This window comes from Nerophis ophidion, linkage group LG02 (genome assembly GCF_033978795.1).
Source record: "Nerophis ophidion isolate RoL-2023_Sa linkage group LG02, RoL_Noph_v1.0, whole genome shotgun sequence".
Lineage (NCBI taxonomy): Eukaryota > Metazoa > Chordata > Actinopteri > Syngnathiformes > Syngnathidae > Nerophis > Nerophis ophidion.
The window spans coordinates 80,422,172-80,446,302 of record NC_084612.1 but is presented as its reverse complement, the minus strand read 5'-3'; the positions used below and the strand labels follow the sequence as shown (position 1 = coordinate 80,446,302).

At 32.5% G+C, this 24,131-nt stretch overlaps 1 protein-coding gene, 1 long non-coding RNA gene and 13 other non-coding genes across 16 annotated transcripts in view; 7 read left to right on the top strand and 8 right to left on the bottom strand.

The window, feature by feature from the left end:
- Window positions 1-24,131, top strand: part of slc7a6 (solute carrier family 7 member 6) — a 260,369-nt gene that overhangs the window by 217,740 nt on the left and 18,498 nt on the right. The gene's annotated exons all lie outside the window — the stretch shown is intronic.
- The window catches only part of LOC133546593 (uncharacterized), a 242,783-nt gene that overhangs the window by 217,832 nt on the left and 820 nt on the right, over window positions 1-24,131 (bottom strand). The window lies entirely within an intron of this gene.
- LOC133548376 (U5 spliceosomal RNA) lies at window positions 555-668 on the top strand. The gene has a single exon (XR_009805907.1). It is a non-coding gene; the product is annotated as a U5 spliceosomal RNA (small nuclear RNA).
- LOC133548294 (U5 spliceosomal RNA) lies at window positions 3,214-3,327 on the top strand. Its single transcript, XR_009805831.1, has one exon. It is a non-coding gene; the product is annotated as a U5 spliceosomal RNA (small nuclear RNA).
- Window positions 5,452-5,565, bottom strand: LOC133548296 (U5 spliceosomal RNA). The gene has a single exon (XR_009805833.1). It is a non-coding gene; the product is annotated as a U5 spliceosomal RNA (small nuclear RNA).
- On the bottom strand, window positions 8,224-8,337 carry LOC133548355 (U5 spliceosomal RNA). Its single transcript, XR_009805889.1, has one exon. It is a non-coding gene; the product is annotated as a U5 spliceosomal RNA (small nuclear RNA).
- LOC133548353 (U5 spliceosomal RNA) lies at window positions 10,054-10,167 on the bottom strand. The gene has a single exon (XR_009805887.1). It is a non-coding gene; the product is annotated as a U5 spliceosomal RNA (small nuclear RNA).
- On the top strand, window positions 11,603-11,716 carry LOC133548379 (U5 spliceosomal RNA). The gene has a single exon (XR_009805910.1). It is a non-coding gene; the product is annotated as a U5 spliceosomal RNA (small nuclear RNA).
- Window positions 12,899-13,012, top strand: LOC133548305 (U5 spliceosomal RNA). The gene has a single exon (XR_009805841.1). It is a non-coding gene; the product is annotated as a U5 spliceosomal RNA (small nuclear RNA).
- LOC133548378 (U5 spliceosomal RNA) lies at window positions 14,501-14,614 on the bottom strand. The gene has a single exon (XR_009805909.1). It is a non-coding gene; the product is annotated as a U5 spliceosomal RNA (small nuclear RNA).
- On the bottom strand, window positions 15,021-15,131 carry LOC133548363 (U5 spliceosomal RNA). Its single transcript, XR_009805896.1, has one exon. It is a non-coding gene; the product is annotated as a U5 spliceosomal RNA (small nuclear RNA).
- LOC133548375 (U5 spliceosomal RNA) lies at window positions 17,425-17,539 on the top strand. The gene has a single exon (XR_009805906.1). It is a non-coding gene; the product is annotated as a U5 spliceosomal RNA (small nuclear RNA).
- LOC133548342 (U5 spliceosomal RNA) lies at window positions 19,104-19,217 on the bottom strand. The gene has a single exon (XR_009805877.1). It is a non-coding gene; the product is annotated as a U5 spliceosomal RNA (small nuclear RNA).
- LOC133548374 (U5 spliceosomal RNA) lies at window positions 20,788-20,902 on the top strand. The gene has a single exon (XR_009805905.1). It is a non-coding gene; the product is annotated as a U5 spliceosomal RNA (small nuclear RNA).
- LOC133548306 (U5 spliceosomal RNA) lies at window positions 23,084-23,196 on the bottom strand. Its single transcript, XR_009805842.1, has one exon. It is a non-coding gene; the product is annotated as a U5 spliceosomal RNA (small nuclear RNA).

Genomic DNA, 24,131 nt, shown 5'->3' with positions numbered 1-24,131 from the left:
CGATGCTAACGCAGCTATTCGGCCATGCTATGACTATGAATAGCGTCAATAGCTATTCGCTCAATCGCTTCAGTTTCTTCTTCAATACTTTCATACTCCAACCATCTGTTTCAATACATGCGTAATCTGTTGAATCGCTTAAGTTGCTGAAATCCGAGTTTGAATCCGAGCTAATGTCGCTATATGTTGCTGTGCTATTCGCCGTTGTTTGTTTACATTGGCAGCACTGTGTGACGTCACAGGGAAATGGATAGTTGTATCGCAAATAGCACATATCAAGCACTTTAAAAGCTTGTTTTAGGGATATTCAGAGACCGGTAAATTTTTGAAAAAAAATTCAAAAAATACAACATGCCACTGGGAACTGATTTGTATTGTTTTTAACCCTTTTGAAATTGTGATAATGTTCCCCTTTAAGGTGGCACTGCGTTGTCTGTGAATGTGATTGGATGTCATCAGTTGTTGTTGGTTCATTCAAGTGTGCCACCTTAAGACCGTGTGTTACCTCGCTGTGGCTGGGAATGTCCTTGGCCACAGTACGTTTCCACGCCAGATCACTCTTGTTTCTCTTCAGATCGCATAAATCTTTCGCCTTTTACTAAAGATTTCCGTGGGGAGGAACAACAAGAGTATAACTCAATTTTTTGATGCCCTGTGAAAGCGGGGCTTCTCTACACTGTTAAAAACAACATCATTAAATCCTTAAGCTTCAGTCAGAATCACCCTTAAGATACTATTTCATTGATAATATCGACTACTTTTATTGTCCTTCCGTATTGTCAACACCTGATATCATAGCGTGAACTAACACAATTAATTTAAGATGCGAAATCGGCTAGATCAGGGTTCACTAACCTTTTGTGGAAGCAAGAGCTACTCCTTGGGTACTGATTAATGCGAAGGGCTACCAGTTTGATACACATTTAAAGGGGAACATTATCACAATTTCAAAAGGGTTAAAAACAATAAAAATCAGTTCCCAGTGGCTTGTTGTATTTTTTTGAAGTTTTTTTCAAAATGTTACCGATCTCGGAATATCCCTAAATAAAGCTTTAAAGTGCCTTATTTTCGGCTCTCTGCAAAGACACTGGCCATTTCCCTGTGATGTCACACAGTGCTGCCAATGTAAACAAACAATGGGAATACCACAGCAAGATATAGTGACATTAGCTCGGATTCAGATTCGGATTTCAGCGGCTTAAGCGATTCAACAGATTACGCATGTATTGAAACTGATGGTTGGAGTATGAAAGTATTGAAGAAGAAACTGAAGCTATTGAGCGAATAGCTATTGATGCTATTCATAGCCATGGCATGGCCGAATAGCTGCGTTAGCATCGCCGGTAAAATGTGCGGACCAAACGATCAGGACGTTCGCATCTTGTGACACTGGAGCAACTTAAATCCGTCGATTGGTAAGTGTTTTTTTCGCATTAAATGTGGGTGAAAGGAAACGTGATATAGTTGCAAATGCATCTGCAGGTTATCCATACATCTCTGTGCCATGTCTGCTTTAGCACCGCCGGTGAATAGCATGTTAGCATCGATTAGCGTAGCATGTTAGCATCGATTAGCTGGCCATCAACATCAACAAAACTCACCTTTGTGATTTTGTTGACTTTATAGTTGCAAATGCATCTGCAGGTTATCCATACATCTCTGTGCCATGTCTGCCTTAGCATCGCCGGTAAAATGTGGAGACACTCTGGCACATTCAATGGGGGTCTGGGGGCAGACACTTTGGCATCTTCGGGCCAGTGGTGCAACTTGAATCCCTCCCTGTTAGTGTTGTTACACCCTCCGACAACACACCGACGAGGCATGATGTCTCCAAGGTTCCAGAAAATAGTCAAAAAAACGGAAAATAACAGAGCTTCGACCCAATGTTTACAATGGGTTGAAAATGAAAATGGCGGCTGTATTACCTCGGCGACGTCACATTCTGACGTCATCCCCTCCAGAGCGATAAACAGAAATACGTTTAATTCGCCAAAATTCACCCATTTAGAGTTCGGAAATCAGTTAAAAAAATATATAGTATTTTTTTTGCACCATCAAGGTATATATTGACGCTTACATAGGTCTGCTGATAATGTTCCCCTTTAAATATATCAACACATTTTAGTCTTCTGGCTTTACTGCACTATTTGCTGGCTTGCACGCAAAGGATTCTGGGAATTACATACAACACGCTTTTATTTTAAATAGACGTTCTGTATAACAACTAGTGTAACATACAACAAGAATATATAATCTGTTTTTGCTTAATTTACATTTGTTTTTCAACACATAACGGTTTTATTTTGGTATATCCGTCCATGAAGTTGAACTTTTATTTTGAAAATTGTTGGATATCCTGCAGACGACAGCGGGAGGCAGTGTGCAGGTAAAAAGGTATCTAATGCTTAAACCAAAAATAAACAAAAGGTGAGAGCCCCTAAGAAAAGGCTTTGAAGCTTAGGGATGTCTATGCAGAATGAAACTGAAACTGAACTGGGTGACAAAGTAAACAAAAACAGAATGCTGGACGACAGCAAAGACTTACAGCGTGTGGAGCAGAGACGGCGTCCATAAAGTACATCCGTACATGACATGACAATCAACAATGTCCACACCAAAAAAAGATCGCAACAACATAAATATTCTTGATTGCAACAACAAAGTATATGCGGGGAACAGCGCTCAAAGGAAGACATGAAACTGCAACAGGAGAATGCAAGAAAAAACAAAACAAAACAGGAAAAGCCACCAAAATAGAAGCACAAGACAAGAACTAAAACACTACACACGGGACCAAAACTGAAAAGTAAAATTAAGTCAGGGTGTGATGTGACAGGTGGTGACAGTACACCTACTTTGAGACAAGAGCTATAGTGATGCATGTTTGGTTATGCTTTAAATTCACCTTTAACATCTTTTTATCCTCGACTGAGTTTCATTTCTTAATGTTTTCTGTTGGTGGTGTGCCTCCAGATTTTTTATATGAAAAAAATGCGCCTCGGCTGTAAAAAGGTTGAAAAACACTGTTACACTACTTGTTATAAAGAAGGTCTCTAAAATGTGTTGATATATTTAAGGTGGCACTGCGTTGTCTGTGAATGTGATTGGATGTCATCAGTTGTTGTTGGTTCATTCAAGTGTGCCACCTTAAGACCGTGTGTTACCTCGCTGTGGCTGGGAATGTCCTTGGCCACAGTACGTTTCCACGCCAGATCACTCTTGTTTCTCTTCAGATCGCATAAATCTTTCGCCTTTTACTAAAGATTTCCGTGGGGAGGAACAACAAGAGTATAACTCATTTTTTTGATGCCCTGCGAAAGCAGGGCTTCTCTACACTGTTAAAAATAATATTGGAAACTTATTCGGAGGAAGTCAAAATCTCCCTGTTGATGCAAGTAAGGTATGGATATTGACACTCTGTATTGCTCTTCTGGGTTATAAACGCTTGATAGTGAGATATAACACTTTTTTTATTAATGTGATGTCGGTTAGACATATATATATATATATATATGACAACTGATGACATCCAATCACATTCACAGACAACGCAGTGCCACCTTAAATATAATATATACATATATATATATATTTCTCCGATCTGATACAAATTTTAGAGCTTTGAGTAAAAAAATAAATAAAAACATTTTTCATTTCCGATCTGATACTAACTTTAGAGCCTTGCGTAAATAAAATTAAAAAGAGAAAAAAATAGATTTCCGATCTGATGCCGATTTTAGAGCCTTGAATAAAAAATTTTATATATATATATATATATATATATATATGTATATATATATGTATATATATATATGAATATACCATTTTAGAGCCTTGAGTAAAATAAAACATAAATAAATAAAAACATTGTTAATTTTTAATCTGACACCAATTTTAGAGCCTTGTGTTAATTTTTTTTTTAAAAAGACAAAAAATTAATTTCCGATCTGATGCAGATTTTAGAGCTAGGAGAAGAAAAAGAAAAAAAGAGAGAAAGAAAAAATGGATTTCCAACCTGATACAAATTTTAGAGACTTGAGTAAAAGAAAAAAGAAAAAAATGATTTCCGATCTGATACCAATTTTAGAGCCTTGAATAAAATAAGAAGAAAAAAAAAATTGTTATTTTCCGATCTGAGACCGATTTCAAAGCCTCGAGTGAAAAAAACATTTTTAAAAATGAAAATCTTTTTAATTTTCGATCCGATACCGATTTTAGAGCCTTGAATTAAAAAAAATAAAAAGAAAAGAAAATAAAATAAAAAATATATATATATATGTTTATTTATGTATATATATATATATATATATATATATATATATATATATATATATATATATATATATATATATATATTTCCGATCTGATGCCAATTTTATAGCTATGAGTGAAAAAAAAATACATTAAAAAATTCTAAACATTTTGATTTTCAATCTGATACCCATTTTAGAGCTTTGAGTAAAATAAAAAATAAATTAAAAAAAACATTGTTCATTTCCAATCTGACACCAATTTTAGAGCGTTGTGTTATTTTTTTTTTTTAAAAGACAAAAAATGTATTTCCGATCTGATCCAGATTTTGGAGTTAAGAGAAAAAAAAAGAGAAAAAGAAAAAATGGATTTCCAACCAGATACATTATTTAGAGACTTGAGTAAAAGAAAATAGAAAAAAAAAGATTTCCGATCTGATACCAATTGTAGAGCCTTGAGTAAAATAAGAAAAAAATAAAATAAAAAACATTGTTATTTTCCGATCTGAGACCGATTTTTAAAGCCTCGAGTGAAAAAAACCTTTTTGAAATGAAACACTTTTTGATCTTCGATCTGATACCAATTTTAAGAACTTGAGTAAAAAATTAAAATAACATAAAACATTGATGGAGCAAAAGAGTATAAAAAAAAAGTTATTTCGCTCAGATACCAATTTTAGAGACTCGAGTCAAATAAAAGATAAATTAATAAAACAAACCTTGATTTCCGATCTGCTAACAATTTTAGAGTCTTGACTTGAAAAAAAAGTGGAAAAAAAAATTCTGATCTGATACCGATTTTAGAGCCTTGAGTAAAAAAAAAACGTAAAAATTCAAAACATTTTGATTTTCGATATGATACCAATTTTAGAGCCATGAGTAAAACAAAATATTTTCGATCAATTTAGTAAACTAAAAAGGCCGTATTGGCATGTGTTGCAATGTTAATATTTCATCATTGATATATAAACTATCAGACTGTGTGGTGGGTAGTAGTGGCTTTCAGTAGGTCTTTAACTATATTTACTGTAAGTCTAGCTGATATCGCATTGTTTATAAAAAAGTGTTATATCTCACTTTCAAGTGTTTACAACCCAGAAGGGCGATACAGAGTGTCGATATCCACTCTTTCTTTGCATTGACAGGGGTTCTTTGACTTCCTCCAACTAAATTTCAGATATTAGTTTTAACATAGTAGAGAAGCCCCACTTTAGCAGGGCATCAAAAAATTTATTTATACTCTTGTTGTTCCTCCCCACGGAAATCTTTAGTAAAAGGCGAAAGATTTATGCGATCTGAAGAGAAACAAGAGTGATCTGGCGTGGAAACGTACTGTGGCCAAGGACATTCCCAGCCACAGCGAGGTAACACACGGTCTTAAGGTGGCACACTTGAATGAACCAACAACAACTGATGACATCCAATCACATTCACAGACAACGCAGTGCCACCTTAAATATATCAACACATTTTAGTCTTCTAGCTTTACTGCACTATTTGCTGGCTTGCAGCAATAGTCCGTCGCTATCAATATCCTCAAACACGTATCTTTCATCCTCGCTCAAATTAATGGGGAAATTGTGGTTTTCTCGGTCCGAATAGCAGTTTTTGTTGGAGGCTCCCATTAAAAACAATGTGAATATGTGAGGAGCCATCAACATGTGACGTCATCGTCTGCGACTTCCACTAGAGGCAGGACTTTTCTCTTAGCACCTAAAGTTGTGAACTTTATCGTGGATGTTCTCTACTAAATCCTTTCAGCAAAAAACATGGCAATATCGCCAAATGATGAAGTATGACACCTAGAATGGACCTGCTATCCCCGTTTAAATAAGAACATCTCATTTCAGTAGACCTTTAAAGATGGGAGTCAATGGTGCCCCCGTGCGTCAATATTTAGAATGACAGAATTTAAATGAAAGTTATCAATAATATGGCGGTAATAGTCCCTGATTTTTTAAAATCCACCCCATGTTCATGTTTGTATTATTGTCTGTTTTACTCCCATGTAAGCACTTTTTCAAAAACATTTAAATATTCCAAAACATGACGTCACAAGGCTCCGTCGTAAAAAAAAAAGTAAGTACAGGAAGTGAGGTAACTTTCGCGCATGCGTGGATCGATCAGTAGCGATGGCTTCACTTTGTAGTTATCTTTCTTTTCTCCCCACTCAAAACGTCCCCATAACTACACTTACCGACCTTGATATAAGACATTTCAACATAGTAAACATCAGCATTACAATAAGTAAAAGCCATTCAAACCCCAATAATTAACTCCACAACACGTAACGTACATCTATGTCTTGCGCCAACAACGGGATGTCCGCCGAGCTTCAAAATAAAAGCTCAACATCGTGGCATGAAATACCAAAATAAAGCCGTTATGTGTACAAAAAATAAATATGAAGCGAAGCCAAAACAGATTACAAGATGTGGATTTAGCTGACATTCACACATAAATATAAACATATATATGTTCTTGTTTGTCGTGAGAGATTATGTAGTTACTTGCTAAATTATACAATTGCTTATGTACTTTAATGGTACCTGGTGTATTTCTTTTTTTTTTTTTTACACAACCTGCAGAAATATTTCTTCACAATTTGCAGTCAAAAATAACTGGCAGCTCTGTTCACAGTTTTGTTTTTCTTTTCAGCATATTACTATCAATTAAAAAACGGTACTACAGTTTTTTTTACAGTAAAATTCTAGCAACTGAGCTCTCAGTTTTATACTGTAAAATATATTGTCATTTTCACAGTGACTGACTAATAAACGTGTTGGAATATAACAAAGAAATAAAAACAACAAATGTTTTGGGGCGGCATAGCTGGGTTGGTAGAGCGGCCGTGCCAGCAACTTGAGGGTTGCAGGTTTGATTCCTGCTTCCGTCATCCTAGTCACTGCCGTTGTGTCCTTGGGCAAGACACTTTACCCACCTGCTCCCAGTGCCACCCACACTGCTTTAAATGTAACTTAGATATTGGGTTTCACTATGTAAAAGCGCTTTGAGTCATTAGAGAAAAGCACTATATAAATATAATTCACTTCACTTCACTCCACCAAAGGGGTATATTTTTAGTTTTTGTGTTATATAACATGAATTGATTAACGTTGAAAAACTTATTGGGGTGTTACCATTTAATGGTCAATTGTACGGAATATGTACTGTACTGTGCAATCTACTAATAAAAGTATCAATCAATCAATCAATCAATCAATCAATCAATAGGTAACTGAGTCTTATTATTCATTATTAGTTAAAACATTTCAGCTTATTCTCATTACATACCAATTGTGGCTCTTTTTTTTCTCTAAATTGACTATTTTTATCCGATGTAAGAATAAAATAACCTAGTGTGTCTAAAAGTATGCTCCCACAAAAATATTCATATTCAGTTAAATAATTAGCATTGTTTATCACGGTTGTGATTTTTTAAATCAATTCATAAGTTAGTTTTTTTTTTTTTTTTAATTACTACCTAAACATAGTATATATTTTCAGTATATTTTATTTGAAACGGTTCTAATATTTCAGATCTAACCTTTTTCTACTTAAGGCCACATACTTAAAAGTATGAGGGGCCATTTTATTTGATATATTTTTTTTAAGGCTAAAAACAAATATTATATGCATTCAAAGACAAAATGGTGTTATAAAAGACTATATATATTAGTATAAAAATGTCAGCTTTTTGTCTTTTACTTTTCTCCTTATAATTATACTGTTATTTTTCTAATATACGTAATTATTTTAGAAGATTCACATTTTTTCCATTATAGCAGACACGTTAGATATATTTACAGCAAGTCATCGTCGATATCGCCTCGTAAGAATTACAAATTATCAAACACTTATATCCTGTAAAGGCAATACGGAGTGTAAATATCAGCACTTCTAATACTTCATCAGAGCGTACTCTGCTGCATGAAATATTTTTTTCGGTTCTTGACTTTTGACAGATAATAGGAGCCCCGCTCACGCAGAGCATCAATAAATAGAGTTGTACCCTTGTTGTTCCTCCCCACGGAAATCTTTAGTAAAAGGCGAAAGATTTATGCGATCTGAAGAGAAACAAGAGTGATCTGGCGTGGAAACGTACTGTGGCCAAGGACATTCCCAGCCACAGCGAGGTAACACACGGTCTTAAGGTGGCACACTTGAATGAACCAACAACAACTGATGATGACACATAAATATAAAATAATAATAAATAAAAAATACAAAAAAAAATATATATATATATATATATATATATGTATATATATTCCTCCGATCTGATACGAATTTTAGAGCTTTGAGTAAAAAAATACATAAATAAATAAAAACATTTTTAATTTCTGATCTGATACCAACTTAAGAGCCTTGCGTGAAAAAATGTAAAAAGAGAAAAAAATTGATTTCCGATCTGATGCCAATTTTAGAGCCTTGAAAAAAAAAAAAATAATTTAAAAAAATTATATATATATATATATATATATATATATATATATATATATATTCGATCTGATGACAATTGTATAGCTATGAGTGGGAAAAAAAATACATTAAAAAATTCTAAACATTTTGATTTTCAATCTGATACCCATTTTAGAGCCTTGAGTAAAATAAAAAATAAATTAAAAAAAACATTGTTCATTTCCAATCAGACACCAATTTTAGAGCGTTGTGTTAATTTTTTTTTAAAAAGACAAAAAATGTATTTCCGATCTGATGCAGATTTAAGAGCTAAGAGGGGGAAAAAAAGAGAAAAAGAAAAAATGGATTTCCATCCATCCATCCATCCATTTTCTACCGCTTATTCCCTTTCGGGGTCGCGGGGGGCGCTGGCGCCTATCTCAGCTACAATCGGGCGGAAGGCGGGGTACACCCTGGACAAGTCGCCACCTCATCGCCCGAGCCTGGATTTGAACCCAGGACTGCAGGACCTTCGTATTGTGAGGCAGACGCACTAACCCCTCTGCCACCGTGACCTGATACAAATTTTAGAGACTTGAGTAAAATAAAAAAGAAAAAAAATATTTCCGATCTGATACCAATTGTAGAGCCTTGAGTAAAATAATAAGAAAAAAACAAAAAAACATTGTTATTTTCCGATATGAGACCGATTTTAAAGCCTCGAGTGAAAAAAACATTTTTAAAAATGAAAAACTTTTTGATCTTCGATCTGATACCAATTTTAAGAACTTGAGTGAAAAATAAAAATACAGATTTTAAAGAATGGAGTAAAAAAGTATAAAAAAAAATTTTTTTTCGATCAGATACCAATTTTAGAGACTCGAGTCAAATAAAAAATAAATTAATAAAAAAAAACCTTGATTTCCGATCTGATAACAATTTTAGAGCCTTGACTTGAAAAAAAAGTGGGGAAAAAAAATTCTGATCCGATACCGATTTTAGAGCCTTGAATAAAAAAAAACGTAAAAATTCTAAACATTTTGATTTTCCATATGATACCAATTTTAGAGCCATGAGTAAAAGAAAATATTTTTGATCAATTGAGTAAACTAAAAAGGCCGTATTGGCATGTGTTGCAATGTTAATATTTCATCATTGATATATAAACTATCAGACTGTGTGGTGGGTAGTAGTGGCTTTCAGTAGGTCTTTAACTATATTTACTGTAAGTCTAGTCCATATTGCATTGTTTATTATATTAAAAGTGTTATATCTCACTATCAAGCCTTTACTACGCAGAATGACGATACATAGTGTCCATATTCACACTTTCTTTGCATCATCAGGGAGATTTTGACTTGCTTGTGATAATTTCAAATAATTACTTTTAACAGTGTAGAGAAGCCCCGCTTTCACAGGACATCAAAAAATTGAGTTATACTCTTGTTGTTCCTCCCCACGGAAATCTTTAGTAAAAGGCGAAGGATTTATGCGATCTGAAGAGAAACAAGAGTGATCTTGCGTGGAAACGTACTGTGGCCAAGGACATTCCCAGCCACAGCGAGGTAACACACGGTCTTAAGGTGGCACACTTGAATGAACCAACAACAACTGATGACATCCAATCACATTCACAGACAACGCAGTGCCACCTTAAATATAATATATATATCTCCGATCTGATACAAATTTTAGAGCTTTGAGTAAGAAAATAAATAGATAAATGAAAACATTTTTAATTTCTGATCTGATATCAACTTTAGAGCCTTGCGTAAAAAAAATTTAAAAGAAAAAAAAATTGATTTCCGATCTGATGCCGATTTTAGAGCCTTGAATAAAAAAAATTTAAAAACTTTAAAAAAAGAATATATATATATATATATATATATATATATATATATATATATATATATATATATATATATATATGTATATATATATATTTATTTCCAATCTGATGCCAATGCTATAGCTATGAGTAAAGAAAAAAAAAAGACATTAAAAAATTCAACTTGAGTAAAAAATGAAAATAAAATAAAACATTGATTTCCGATCTGATACCGATTTTAAAGAATGGAGTAAAAAAGTATTAAAAAAAAAAGTTTTTTCGATCAGATACCAATTTTAGAGACTCAAGTGTTTTAGTTCTTGTCTTGTGCTCCTATTTTGGTGGATTTTCCGTTTTTTTTTGTTTTTCTTGCATTTTCCTGTTGCAGTTTCATGTCTTCCTTTGAGCGCTGTTCCCCGCATATACTTTGTTGTAGCAATCAGGAATATTTATGTTGTTGTGATCTTTTTTTGGTGTGGACATTGTTGATTGTCATGTCATGTACGGATGTACTTTATGGACGCCGTCTCTGCTCCACACGCTGTAAGTCTTTGCTGTCGTCCAGCATTCTGTTTTTGTTTACTTTGTCACCCAGTTCAGTTTCAGTTTCATTCTGCATAGACATCCCTAAGCTTCAAAGCCTTTTCTTAGGGGCTCTCACCTTTTGTTTATTTTTGGTTTAAGCATTAGATACCTTTTTACCTGCACGCTGCCTCCCGCTGTCGTCTGCAGGATGTACAACAATTTTCAAAATAAAAGTTCAACATCATGGAAGGTTATACCAAAATAAAACCGTTATGTGTTAAAAAACAAATACAAGTGAAGCCAAAACAGATTATATATTCTTGTTGTATGTTACACTACTTGTTATACAGAACGTCTATTTGAAATGACAGCGTGTTGTATGTAATTCCCAGAATCCTTAGCGTGCAAGCCAGCAAATAGTGCAGTAAAGCTAGAAGACTAAAATGTGTTGATATATTTAAGGTGGCACTGCGTTGTCTGTGAATGTGATTGGATGTCATCAGTTGTTGTTGGTTCATTCAAGTGTGCCACCTTAAGACCGTGTGTTACCTCGCTGTGGCTGGGAATGTCCTTGGCCACAGTACGTTTCCACGCCAGATCACTCTTGTTTCTCTTCAGATCGCATAAATCTTTCGCCTTTTACTAAAGATTTCCGTGGGGAGGAACAACAAGAGTATAACTCAATTTTTTGATGCCCTGCGAAAGCGGGGCTTCTCTAAACTGTTAAAAATGATATCTGAAATTTATTTGGAGGAAGTCAAAATCTCCCTATTGATGCTAAGAAAATGCGGATAACGACTCTCTGTATTGCCCTTCTGGGTAGTAAACGCTTGAAAGTGAGATTCAACACTTTTAATTTTTTAATCAATGCGGTATGGACTAGACTTACAGTAAATATGCTTAAAGACCTACTGAAAGCCACTACTACCCACCACACAGTCTGATAGTTTATATATCAATGATGAAATATTAACATTGCAACACATGCCAATACGGCCTTTTTAGTTTACTAAATTGCATTTTTAAATATCATTTAAATATCCCAAAACATGACGTCGCAAGGCTCCGTCGTAAAAAAAAGGTACAGGAAGGAGGTAACTTTCACGCATGCGTGGATCGATCGGTAGCGATGGCTTCACTTTGTAGTTATCTTTCTTTTCTCCCCACTCAAAACGTCCCCATAACTACACTTACCGACCTTGATATAAGACATTTCAACATAGTAAACATCAGCATTACAATAAGTAAAAGCCATTTAAACCCCAATAATTAACTCCACAACACGTAACGTACATCTATGTCTTGCGCCAACAACGGGATGTCCGCCGAGCTTCAAAATAAAAGCTCAACATCGTGGCAGGAAATACCAAAATAAAGCCGTTATGTGTACAAAAAATAAATATGAAGCGAAGCCAAAACAGATTACAAGATGTGGATTTAGCTGACATTCACACATAAATATAAACACATATATGTTCTTGTGTGTCGTGAGAGATTATGTAGTTACTTGTTAAATTATACAATTGCTTATGTACTTTAATGGTACCTGGTGTATTTCTTTTTTTTTTTTACACAACCTGCAGAAATATTTCTTCACATTTTGCAGTAAAAAATAACTGGCAGCTCAGTTCACTGGTTTTTTTTTCGGTTTTTTTTTACAGCATATTACTATCAATTAAAAAACGGTACTACGTTTTAAAAAAAAAATTCTAGGTATGCAGTAAAGCTAGAAGACTAAAATGTGTTGATATATTTAAGGTGGCACTGCGTTGTCTGTGAATGTGATTGGATGTCATCAGTTGTTGTTGGTTCATTCAAGTGTGCCACCTTAAGACCGTGTGTTACCTCGCTGTGGCTGGGAATGTCCTTGGCCACAGTACGTTTCCACGCCAGATCACTCTTGTTTCTCTTCAGATCGCATAAATCTTTCGCCTTTTACTAAAGATTTCCGTGGGGAGGAACAACAAGAGTATAACTCAAATTTTTGATGCCCTGCGTAAGCGGGGCTACTCTTCACTGTTAAAAGTAATATTGGAAACTTATTTGGAGGAAGTCAAAATCTCTCTGTTGTTGCAAGGAAGGTATGGATATCGACACTCTTTATTGTTCTTCCGGGTTATAAACGCTGGATAGTAAGATATAACACCTTTTTTAATAAACAATGTGACGTCGGTTAGACATATATATATATATATATATATATATATATATATATATATATACATATATTTCTCCAATCTGATACAAATTTTAGAGCTTTGAGTAAAAAAAAAAAAAAACATTTATAATTTCCGATCTGATACCAACTTTAGAGCCTTGCGTAAAAAAATTTAAAAAGAGAAAAAAATTGATTTCCGATCTGATGCCGATTTTAGAGCCTTGAATAAAAAAAATGTTTAAAAAAATTATACATATATATATATCTGATCTGATGCCAATTTTATAGCTATGAGTAAAAAAAAAAGACATTAAAAAATTCAAAACATTGATTTTCAATCTGATACCCATTTTAGAGCCTTGAGTAAAATAAAAATTAAATAAATAAAAACATTGTTAATTTCCAATCTGACACCAATTTTAGAGCCTTGTGTTAATTTGTTTTTTAAAAAGACAGAAAAAATTATTTCCGATCTGATGCAGATTTTAGAGCTAAGAGAAAAAAGAAAAAGAGAAAAAAAGAGAAAAAGAAAAAATGGATTTCCAACCTGATACAAATTTTAGAGACTTGAGTAAAATAAAAAATAAAAAAAAGGATTTCCGATCTAATACCAATTTTAGAGCCTTGAGTAAAATAAGAAAAAAAACAAAAAAAAAATTGTTATTTTCCCATCAGAGACCGATTTTTAAAGCCTCGAGTGAAAAAAAAATGTTTTAAAATGAAAAACTTTTTGATTTTCGATCTGATACCAATTTTAAGAACTTGAGTAAAAAATAAAAATAAAATAAAACATTGATTTCCGATCTGATACCGATTTTAAAGAATGGAGTAAAAAAGTATTTAAAAAAAAAGTTTTTTCGCTCAGATACCAATTTTAGAGACTCTAGTCAAATAAAAAATAAATTAATAAAAAAAACCTTGATTTCCGATCTGATAACTATTTTAGAGTATTGACTTGAAAAAAAAGTGGGAAAAAAAAAAAATTCTGATCCGATACCGATTTTAGAGCCATGAGTAAAACAAAATATTTTCGATCAATTTAGTAAACTAAAAAGGCCGTATTGGCATGTGTTGCAATGTTAATATTTCATCATTGATATATAAACTATCAGACTGTGTGGTGGGTAGTAGTGGCTTTCAGTAGGTCTTTAAGTATATTTACTGTAAGTCTAGTCGATATCGCATTGTTTATTAAAATAAGTGTTATATCTCACTATCAAGGGCTTATAACCCGGAAGGGCAATACGGAGTGTCGATGTTCATACTTTCCCCGCATTAACAAGGAGAATTTGATTTCCTCCGATTAAATTTCAGTTATTATTTTTGACAGGGTAGAGAAGCCCCGCTTTCGCAGGGCATCAAAAAATTGAGTTATACTCTTGTTGTTCCTCCCCACGGAAATCTTTAGTAAAAGGCGAAAGATTTATGCGATCTGAAGAGAAACAAGAGTGATCTGGCGTGGAAACGTACTGTGGCCAAGGACATTCCCAGCCACAGCGAGGTAACACACGGTCTTAAGGTGGCACACTTGAATGAACCAACAACTAAAAAATCTAAAATAATATATTTTAAAACAAAACTTGTGTAATAGGTGACTAAGTATGTTACTAATATTAGTTTTAAAATGTCAGCCTTTCTCATTAAAATACAATTGTTTTACTTTTTTTTTTTTTAAGTATACATATGTTATTTGATATTTCAAAGTATGTCTATCGGTTCGTTGTCACCGATACCAAGTAAGAATCGCACATCATTAGTTATTTAAGATTTTCTGATTCCTATTGATGATGTATAATGTTGATCGTCTAATATCAGCTCACAATGTCTACTGTTAATATTATTTTGAACAAAGTAGAGAAGCCCCGCTCTCGCAGGGCATCAAAAATTGAGTTATATTATTGTTGTTCCTCCCCACGGAAAATTTTAATAAAAGGCGAAAGATTTAGGCAATCTGAAGAGAAACAAGAGTGATCTGCCATACAACACGCTGTCATTTCAAATAGACGTTCTATATAACAAGTAGTGTAACATACAACAAGAATATATAATCTGTTTTGGCTTCACTTACATTTGTTTTTTAACACATAACGGTTTTATTTTGATATTTCCTCCCATGATGTTGAACTTTTATTTTGAAGATCGTTGGACATCCTGTTGTCGACGCAAGAGGCACATCGACGTGTTGTGAAGTCAACTTTTGGGCTTTAAATGGCATTTACGTATTCATAATGCTGATGTTTAGTATGTTGACATGTCTTATATCAAGGTTGATACATGTGATATTTTTGAAGGTTTTGAGTGGGTTGAAAAGCAAGACAATTAGACATAGATCTAAGTTCCAGGAAGTTGCGTGTATTAAAAAAAATCCACATTTTACAAAATAAATTAAAACCTTTAACGATGGGAGTCAATGGCGCCCCCGTGCGTCGATAATCAGAATGACAGAATTTAAATGAAAGTTATTAAAAATACGGCGATAATACTCCCTGATTTTTTTTAATCTACCCCATGTTCATGTTTATATTATTTTCTGTTTTACTCCCATGTAAGCACTTTTTACACAAAACATTTAAAGGTCTACTGAAATGAGATGTTCTTATTTAAACGGGGATAGCAGGTCCATTCTAGGTGTCATACTTCATCATTTGGCAATATTGACATGTTTTTGCTGAAAGGATTTAGTAGAGAACATCCAGGATAAAGTTCCCAACTTTTGGTGCTGACAAAAAAGTCCTGCCTTTACCGGAAGTCGCAGACGATGAGGTCACATGTTGATGACTCCTCACATATTCACATTGTTTTTAATGGGAGCCTCCAACAAAAACTGCTATTCGGACCGAGAAAACAACATGATTTCTGAAATTTAATCAAAGCAAGTCAAAATCTCCCTGATGATGCAAAGAAAGTGTGGATATCGACACTCTGTATCGCCCTTCTGGGTAGTAAACACTTGATAGTGAAATATAACACTTTTTATAAACAATGTGATATCAGCAAGACTTACAGTAAATATAGTTAAAGACCTACTGAAAGCCACTACTACCCACCACACAGTCTGATAGTTTATATATCAATGATGAAATATTAACATTGCAACACATGCCAATACGGCCTTTTTAGTTTACTAAATTGATCGAAAATATTTTGTTTTACTCATGGCTCTAAAATTGGTATCATATCGAAAATTAAAATCTTTTGAATTTTTATCTTTTTTTTTACTCAAGGCTCTAAAATCGGTATCGGATTAGAATTTTTTTTTTCCACTTTTTTTTCCAGTCAAGGCTCTAAAATTGTTATCAGATCAGAAATCAATGTTTTTTTTATTAATTTATTTTTTATTTCACTCGAGTCTCTAAAATTGGTATCTGATCAAAAAAACTTTTTTTTTTTTACACTTTTTTACTCCATTCTTTAATATCGGTAACAGATCGGAAATCAATGTTTTATTTCATTTTTATTTTTTACTCAAGTTCCTAAAATTGGTATCAGATCGAAAATCAAAAAGATTTTCATCTTTAAAAATGTTTCTTTCACTCGAGGCTTTAAAAATCGGTCTCAGATCGGAAAATAACAATGTTTTTTTTTTTTTTTTCTTATTTTACTCAAAGCTCTACAATTGGTATCAGATCGGAAATCTTTTTTTTTCTTTTTTATTTTACTCAAGTCTCTAAAATTTGTATCAGGTTGGAAATCCATTTTTTCTTTTTCTCTTTTTTTCTCTTAGCTCTAAAATCTGCATCAGATCGGAAATTAATTTTCTGTCTTTTTAAAAAAAAATTAACACAAGGCTCTAAAATTTGTGTCAGATTGGAAATCAACAATGTTTTTATTTATTTATGTTTCATTTTACTCAAGGCTCTAAAATGGGTATCAGATTGAAAATCAATGTTTTAAATTTTTTAATGTCTTTTTTTTTTTTTACTCATAGCTATAAAATTGGCATCAGATCGGAAATCAATTTTTTTCTCTTTTTAATTTTTTTTACGCAAGGCTCTTAAGTTGGTATCACTTCGGAAATTAAAAATGTTTTTATTTTATTTATTTATTTTTTACTCAAAGCTCTAAAATTTGTATCAGATCGGAGAATTATATATATATATATATATATATATATATATATATATATATATATATATATATTATATTTATGTGGCACTGTGTCATCAGTTGTTGTTGGTTCATTCAAGTGTGCCACCTTAAGACCGTGTGTTACCTCGCTGTGGCTGGGAATGTCGTTGGCCACAGTACGTTTCCACGCCAGATCACTCTTGTTTCTCTTCAGATCGCATAAATCTTTCGCCTTTTACTAAAGATTTCCGTGGGGAGGAACAACAAGAGTATAACTCAAATTTTTTGATGCCCTGCGTAAGCGGGGCTACTCTTCACTGTTAAAAGTAATATTGGAAACTTATTTGGAGGAAGTCAAAATCTCTCTGTTGTTGCAAGGAAGGTATGGATATCGACACTCTGTATTGTTCTTCCGGGTTATAAACGCTGGATAGTAAGATATAACACTTTTTTTAATAAACAATGTGATGTCGGTTAGACATATATATATATATATATATATATATATATATATATATATATATATATATATATATATACATATATTTCTCCAATCTGATACAAATTTTAGAGCTTTGAGTAAAAAAAAAAAAAAACATTTATAATTTCCGATCTGATACCAACTTTAGAGCCTTGCGTAAAAAAATTTAAAAAGAGAAAAAAATTGATTCCCGATCTGATGCCGATTTTAGAGCCTTGAATAAAAAAAATGTTTAAAAAAATTATACATATATATATATCTGATCTGATGCCAATTTTATAGCTATGAGTAAAAAAAAAAGACATTAAAAAATTCAAAACATTGATTTTCAATCTGATACCCATTTTAGAGCCTTGAGTAAAATAAAAATTAAATAAATAAAAACATTGTTAATTTCCAATCTGACACCAATTTTAGAGCCTTGTGTTAATTTGTTTTTTAAAAAGACAGAAAAAATTATTTCCGATCTGATGCAGATTTTAGAGCTAAGAGAAAAAAGAAAAAGAGAAAAAAAGAGAAAAAGAAAAAATGGATTTCCAACCTGATACAAATTTTAGAGACTTGAGTAAAATAAAAAATAAAAAAAAGGATTTCCGATCTAATACCAATTTTAGAGCCTTGAGTAAAATAAGAAAAAAAACAAAAAAAAAAACATTGTTATTTTCCCATCTGAGATCGATTTTTAAAGCCTCGAGTGAAAAAAAATTTTTTTTTAATGAAAAACTTTTTGATTTTCGATCTGATACCAATTTTAAGAACTTGAGTAAAAAATAAAAATAAAATAAAACATTGATTTCCGATCTGATACCGATTTTAAAGAATGGAGTAAAAAAGTATAAAAAAAAAAGTTTTTTCGATCAGATACCAATTTTAAAGACTCGAGTCATATAAAAAATTAGTTAATTGAAAAAAACCTTGATTTCCGATCTGATAACAATTTTAGAGCCTTGACTCAAAAAAAAGTGGAAAAAAAAATTCTGATCCGATACCGATTTTAGAGACTGAGTAAAAAAAAAACGTAAAAATTCAAAAAATTTAGATTTTCGATATGATACCAATTTTAGAGCCATGAGTAAAACAAAATATTTTCGATCAATTGAGTAAACTAAAAAGGCCGTATTGGCATGTGTTGCAATGTTAATATTTCATCATTGATATATAAACTATCAGACTGTGTGGTGGGTAGTAGTGGCTTTCAGTAGGTCTTTAACTATATTTACTGTAAGTCTAGTCCATACCGCATTGTTTAAAAAATTAAAAGTGTTAAATCTCACTTTCAAGCGTTTACTACCCAGAAGGGAGAGTGTCGATATCCACATTTTCTTTGCATCAACAGGGAGATTTTGACCTTCTACGACTAAATTTCAGATATTATTTTTAACAGTGTAGAGAAGCCCCGCTTTCACAGGGCATCAAAAAATTGAGTTATACTCTTGTTGTTCCTCCCCACGGAAATCTTTAGTAAAAGGCCAAAGATTTATGCGATCTGAACAGAAACGAGAGTGATCTGGCGTGGAAACGTACTGTGGCCAAGGACATTCCCAGCCACAGCGAGGTAACACACGGTCTTAAGGTGGCACACTTGAATGAACCAACAACAACTGATGACATCCAATCACATTCACAGACAACGCAGTGCCACCTTAAATATATCAACACATTTTAGTCTTCTAGCTTTACTGCACTATTTGCTGGCTTGCAGCAATAGTCCGTAGCTATCAATATCCTCAAACACGTATCTTTCATCCTCGCTCAAATTAATGGGGAAATTGTTGTTTTCTCGGTCCGAATAGCACTTTTTGTTGGAGGCTCCCATTAAAAACAATGTGAATATGTGAGGAGTCATCAGCATGTGACGTCATCGTCTGTGACTTCCGGTAAAGGCAGGACTTTTCTGTGAAATTTATCCTCGATGTTCTCTACTAAATCCTTTCAGCAAAAATATGGCAATATCGCCAAATGATGAAGTATGACACATAGAATGGACCTGCTATCCCCGTTTAAATAAGAACATCTCATTTCAGTAGGCCTTTAAAGATGGGAGTCAATGGCGCCCCCGTGCGTCAATATTTAGAATGACAGAATTTAAATGAAAGTTATCAAAAATATGGCGGTAATAGTCCCTGATTTTTTAAAATCCACCCCATGTTCATGTTTGTATTATTTTCTGTTTTACTCCCATGTAAGCACTTTTTCAAAAACATTTAAATATCCCAAAACATGACGTCGCAAGGCTCCGTCGTAAAAAAAAAAAAAAGTACAGGAAGTGAGGTAGCTTTCGCGCATGCGTGGATCGATCAGTAGCGATGGCTTCGCTTTGTAGTTATCTTTCTTTTCTCCCCACTCAAAACGTCCCCATAACTACACTTACCGACCTTGATATAAGACATTTCAACATAGTAAACATCAGCATTACAATAAGAAAAAGCCATTTAAACCCCAATAATTAACTCCACAACACGTAACGTACATTTATGTCTTGCGCCAACAACGGGATGTCCGCCGAGCTTCAAAATAAAAGCTCAACATCGTGGCAGGAAATACCAAAATAAAGCCGTTATGTGTACAAAAAATAAATATGAAGCGAAGCCAAAACAGATTACAAGATGTGGATTTAGCTGACATTCACACATAAATATAAACATGTATATGTTCTCGTGTGTCGTGAGAGATTATGTAGTTACTTGCTAAATTATACAATTGCTTATGTACTTTAATGGTACCTGGTGTATTTCTTCTTTTTTTTTTTTTTTACACAACCTGCAGAAATATTTCTTCACATTTTGCAGTAAAAAATAACTGGCAGCTCAGTTCACTGTTTTTTTTTTTCGTTTTTTTTTACAGCATATTACTATCAATTAAAAAACGGTACTACGTTTAAAAAAAAAATTCTAGATATGCAGTAAAGCTAGAAGACTAAAATGTGTTGATATATTTAAGGTGGCACTGCGTTGTCTGTGAATGTGATTGGATGTCATCAGTTGTTGTTGGTTCATTCAAGTGTGCCACCTTAAGACCGTGTGTTACCTCGCTGTGGCTGGGAATGTCCTTGGCCACAGTACGTTTCCACGCAAGATCACTCTTGTTTCTCTTCAGATCGCATAAATCTTTCGCCTTTTACTAAAGATTTCCGTGGGGAGGAACAACAAGAGTATAACTCAAATTTTTTGATGCCCTGCGTAAGCGGGGCTACTCTTCACTGTTAAAAGTAATATTGGAAACTTATTTGGAGGAAGTCAAAATCTCTCTGTTGTTGCAAGGAAGGTATGGATATCCACACTCTTTATTGTTCTTCCGGGTTATAAACGCTGCATAGTAAGATATAACACTTTTTTAAATAAACAATGTGATGTCGGTTAGACATATATATATATATATATATATATATATACATATATTTCTCCAATCTGATACAGATTTTAGAGCTTTGAGTAAAAAAAAAAAAAACATTTATAATTTCCGATCTGATACCAACTTTAGAGCCTTGCGTAAAAAAATTTAAAAACAGAAAAAAATTGATTTCCGATCTGATGCCGATTTTAGAGCCTTGAATAAAAAAAATGTTTAAAAAAATTATACATATATATATATCTGATCTGATGCCAATTTTATAGCTATGAGTAAAAAAAAAAGACATTAAAAAATTCAAAACATTGATTTTCAATTTGATACCAATTTTAGAGCCTTGAGTAAAATAAAAATTAAATAAATAAAAACATTGTTAATTTCCAATCTGACACCAATTTTAGATCCTTGTGTTAATTTGTTTTTTAAAAAGACAGAAAAAATTATTTCCGATCTGATGCAGATTTTAGAGCTAAGAGAAAAAAGAAAAAGAGAAAAAGAAAAGATGGATTTCCAACCTGATACAAATTTTAGAGACTTGAGTAAAATAAAAAATAAAAAAAGGATTTCCGATCTAATACCAATTTTAGAGCCTTGAGTAAAATAAGAAAAAAAACAAAAAAAAAAACATTGTTATTTTCCCATCAGAGACCGATTTTTAAAGCCTCGAGTGAAAAAAAAAATTTTTTAAATGAAAAACTTTTTGATTTTCGATCTGATACCAATTTTAAGAACTTGAGTAAAAAATAAAAATAAAATAAAACATTGATTTCCGATCTGATACCGATTTTAAAGAATGGAGTAAAAAAGTATAAAAAAAAAAGTTTTTTCGATCAGATACCAATTTTAAAGACTCGAGTCATATAAAAAATTAGTTAATTGAAAAAAACCTTGATTTCCGATCTGGTAACAATTTTAGAGCCTTGACTTGACTATATATATATATATATACATATATATATATATATATATATATATATATATATATATATATATATATATATATATATATATTGCCGATCTGATGCCATTTTTATAGCTATGAGTAAAATAAAAAAAATACATTAAAAAATTCAAAACATTTTGATTTTTTTAATCTGATACCCATTTTAGAGCCTTGAGTAAAATAAAAAATAAATAAATGAAAACATTGTTAATTTCCAATCTGACACCAATTTTAGAGCCTTGTGTTAATTTTTTTTTTAAAAAGACAAAAAATTAATTTCCGATCTGATGCAGATTTTAGAGCCTTGAGTAAAATAAGAAAAAAAAAAAAAAAAAACATTGTTATTTTCCGATCTGAGACCGATTTTTAAAGCCTCGAGTGAAAAAAAATTTTTTTTAAATGAAAAACTTTTTGATTTTCGATCTGATACCAATTTTAAGAACTTGAGTAAAAAATAAAAATAAAATAAAACATTGATTTCCGATCTGATACCGATTTTAAAGAATAGAGTAAAAAAGTATATAAAAAAAAGTTTTTTCGATCAGATACCAACTTTAGAGACTCGAGTCAAATAAAAAATAAAGTAATAAAAAAAACCTTGATTTCCGATCTGATAACAATTTTAGAGCCTTGACTCAAAAAAAAGTGAAAAAAAAAAATTCTGATCCGATACCGATTTTATAGCCTTGAGTAAAAAAAACGTAAAAATCCAAAACATTTTGATTTTCGATATACCAATTTTAGAGCCATGAGTAAAACAAAATATTTTTGATCAATTGAGTAAACTAAAAAGGCCGTATTGGCATGTGTTGCAATGTTAATATTTCATCATTGATATATAAACTATCAGACTGTGTGGTGGGTAGTAGTGGCTTTCAGTAGGTCTTTAACTATATTTACTGTAAGTCTAGTCGATATTGCAGTGTTTATTATACAAAAAGTGTTATATCTCACTTTCAAACGTTCATTACCAGGAAGGGCTATTTAACAGAGTGTCGATTCCTATCCTTGCTTTGCATTAACAGAGAGATTTTAAATTTGTCTGATTGGCTTACAGATATTGTTTTCAACAGTGTAGAGAAGCCCCGCTTTGGCAGGGCATCAAAAAATTGAGTTATGCTCTTGTTGTTCCTCCCCACGGAAATCTTTAGTAAAAGGCGAAAGATTTATGCGATCTGAAGAGAAACAAGAGTGATCTGGCGTGGAAACGTACTGTGGCCAAGGACATTCCCAGCCACAGCGAGGTAACACACGGTCTTAAGGTGGCACACTTGAATGAACCAACAACAACTGATGACATCCAATCACATTCACAGACAACGCAGTGCCACCTTAAATATATCAACACATTTTAGTCTTCTAGCTTTACTGCACTATTTGCTGGCTTGCACGCTAAGGATTCTGGGAATTACATACAACACGCTGTCATTTCAAATAGACGTTCTATATAACAAGTAGTGTAACATACAGCGAGAATATATATATATATATATATATATATATATATATATATATATATATATATATATATATACCACTTATTCCCTTTTTGGGGTCGTGGGGGGGCACTGGTGCCTATCTCAGCTATATACATACACATATATGTATATATGTGTATGTATGTATGTATATATATTTGTGGGTTCTTCCGAGGATGTTGTAGTCGTAATGATTTGTGCAGTCCTTTGAGACATTTGTGATTTGGGGCTATATAAATAAACATTGATTGATTGATTGATGTATATCTGTGTGTATATATATATGTGTGTGTGTGTGTGTATATATATGTTTGTATGTATGTATATATATATATGTGTGTGTATGTTTATATATATATATATATGTGTGTGTGTATATTTATGTATATATATGTGTGTGTGTGTGTTTATATATATATATGTGTGTGTATGTTTATAAATATGTGTATGTGTGTACATATATATATGTATGTATATGTATCTATCTATATATATATATAGAGAGAGAGAGAGATAGATATATATATATACATATATATATATATACATATATATATATATATATATATATATATATATATATATATATATATATATACATATGTGTGTGTGTGTGTGTGTGTGTGTGTGGTTGATTTCAGGGAAACCCAC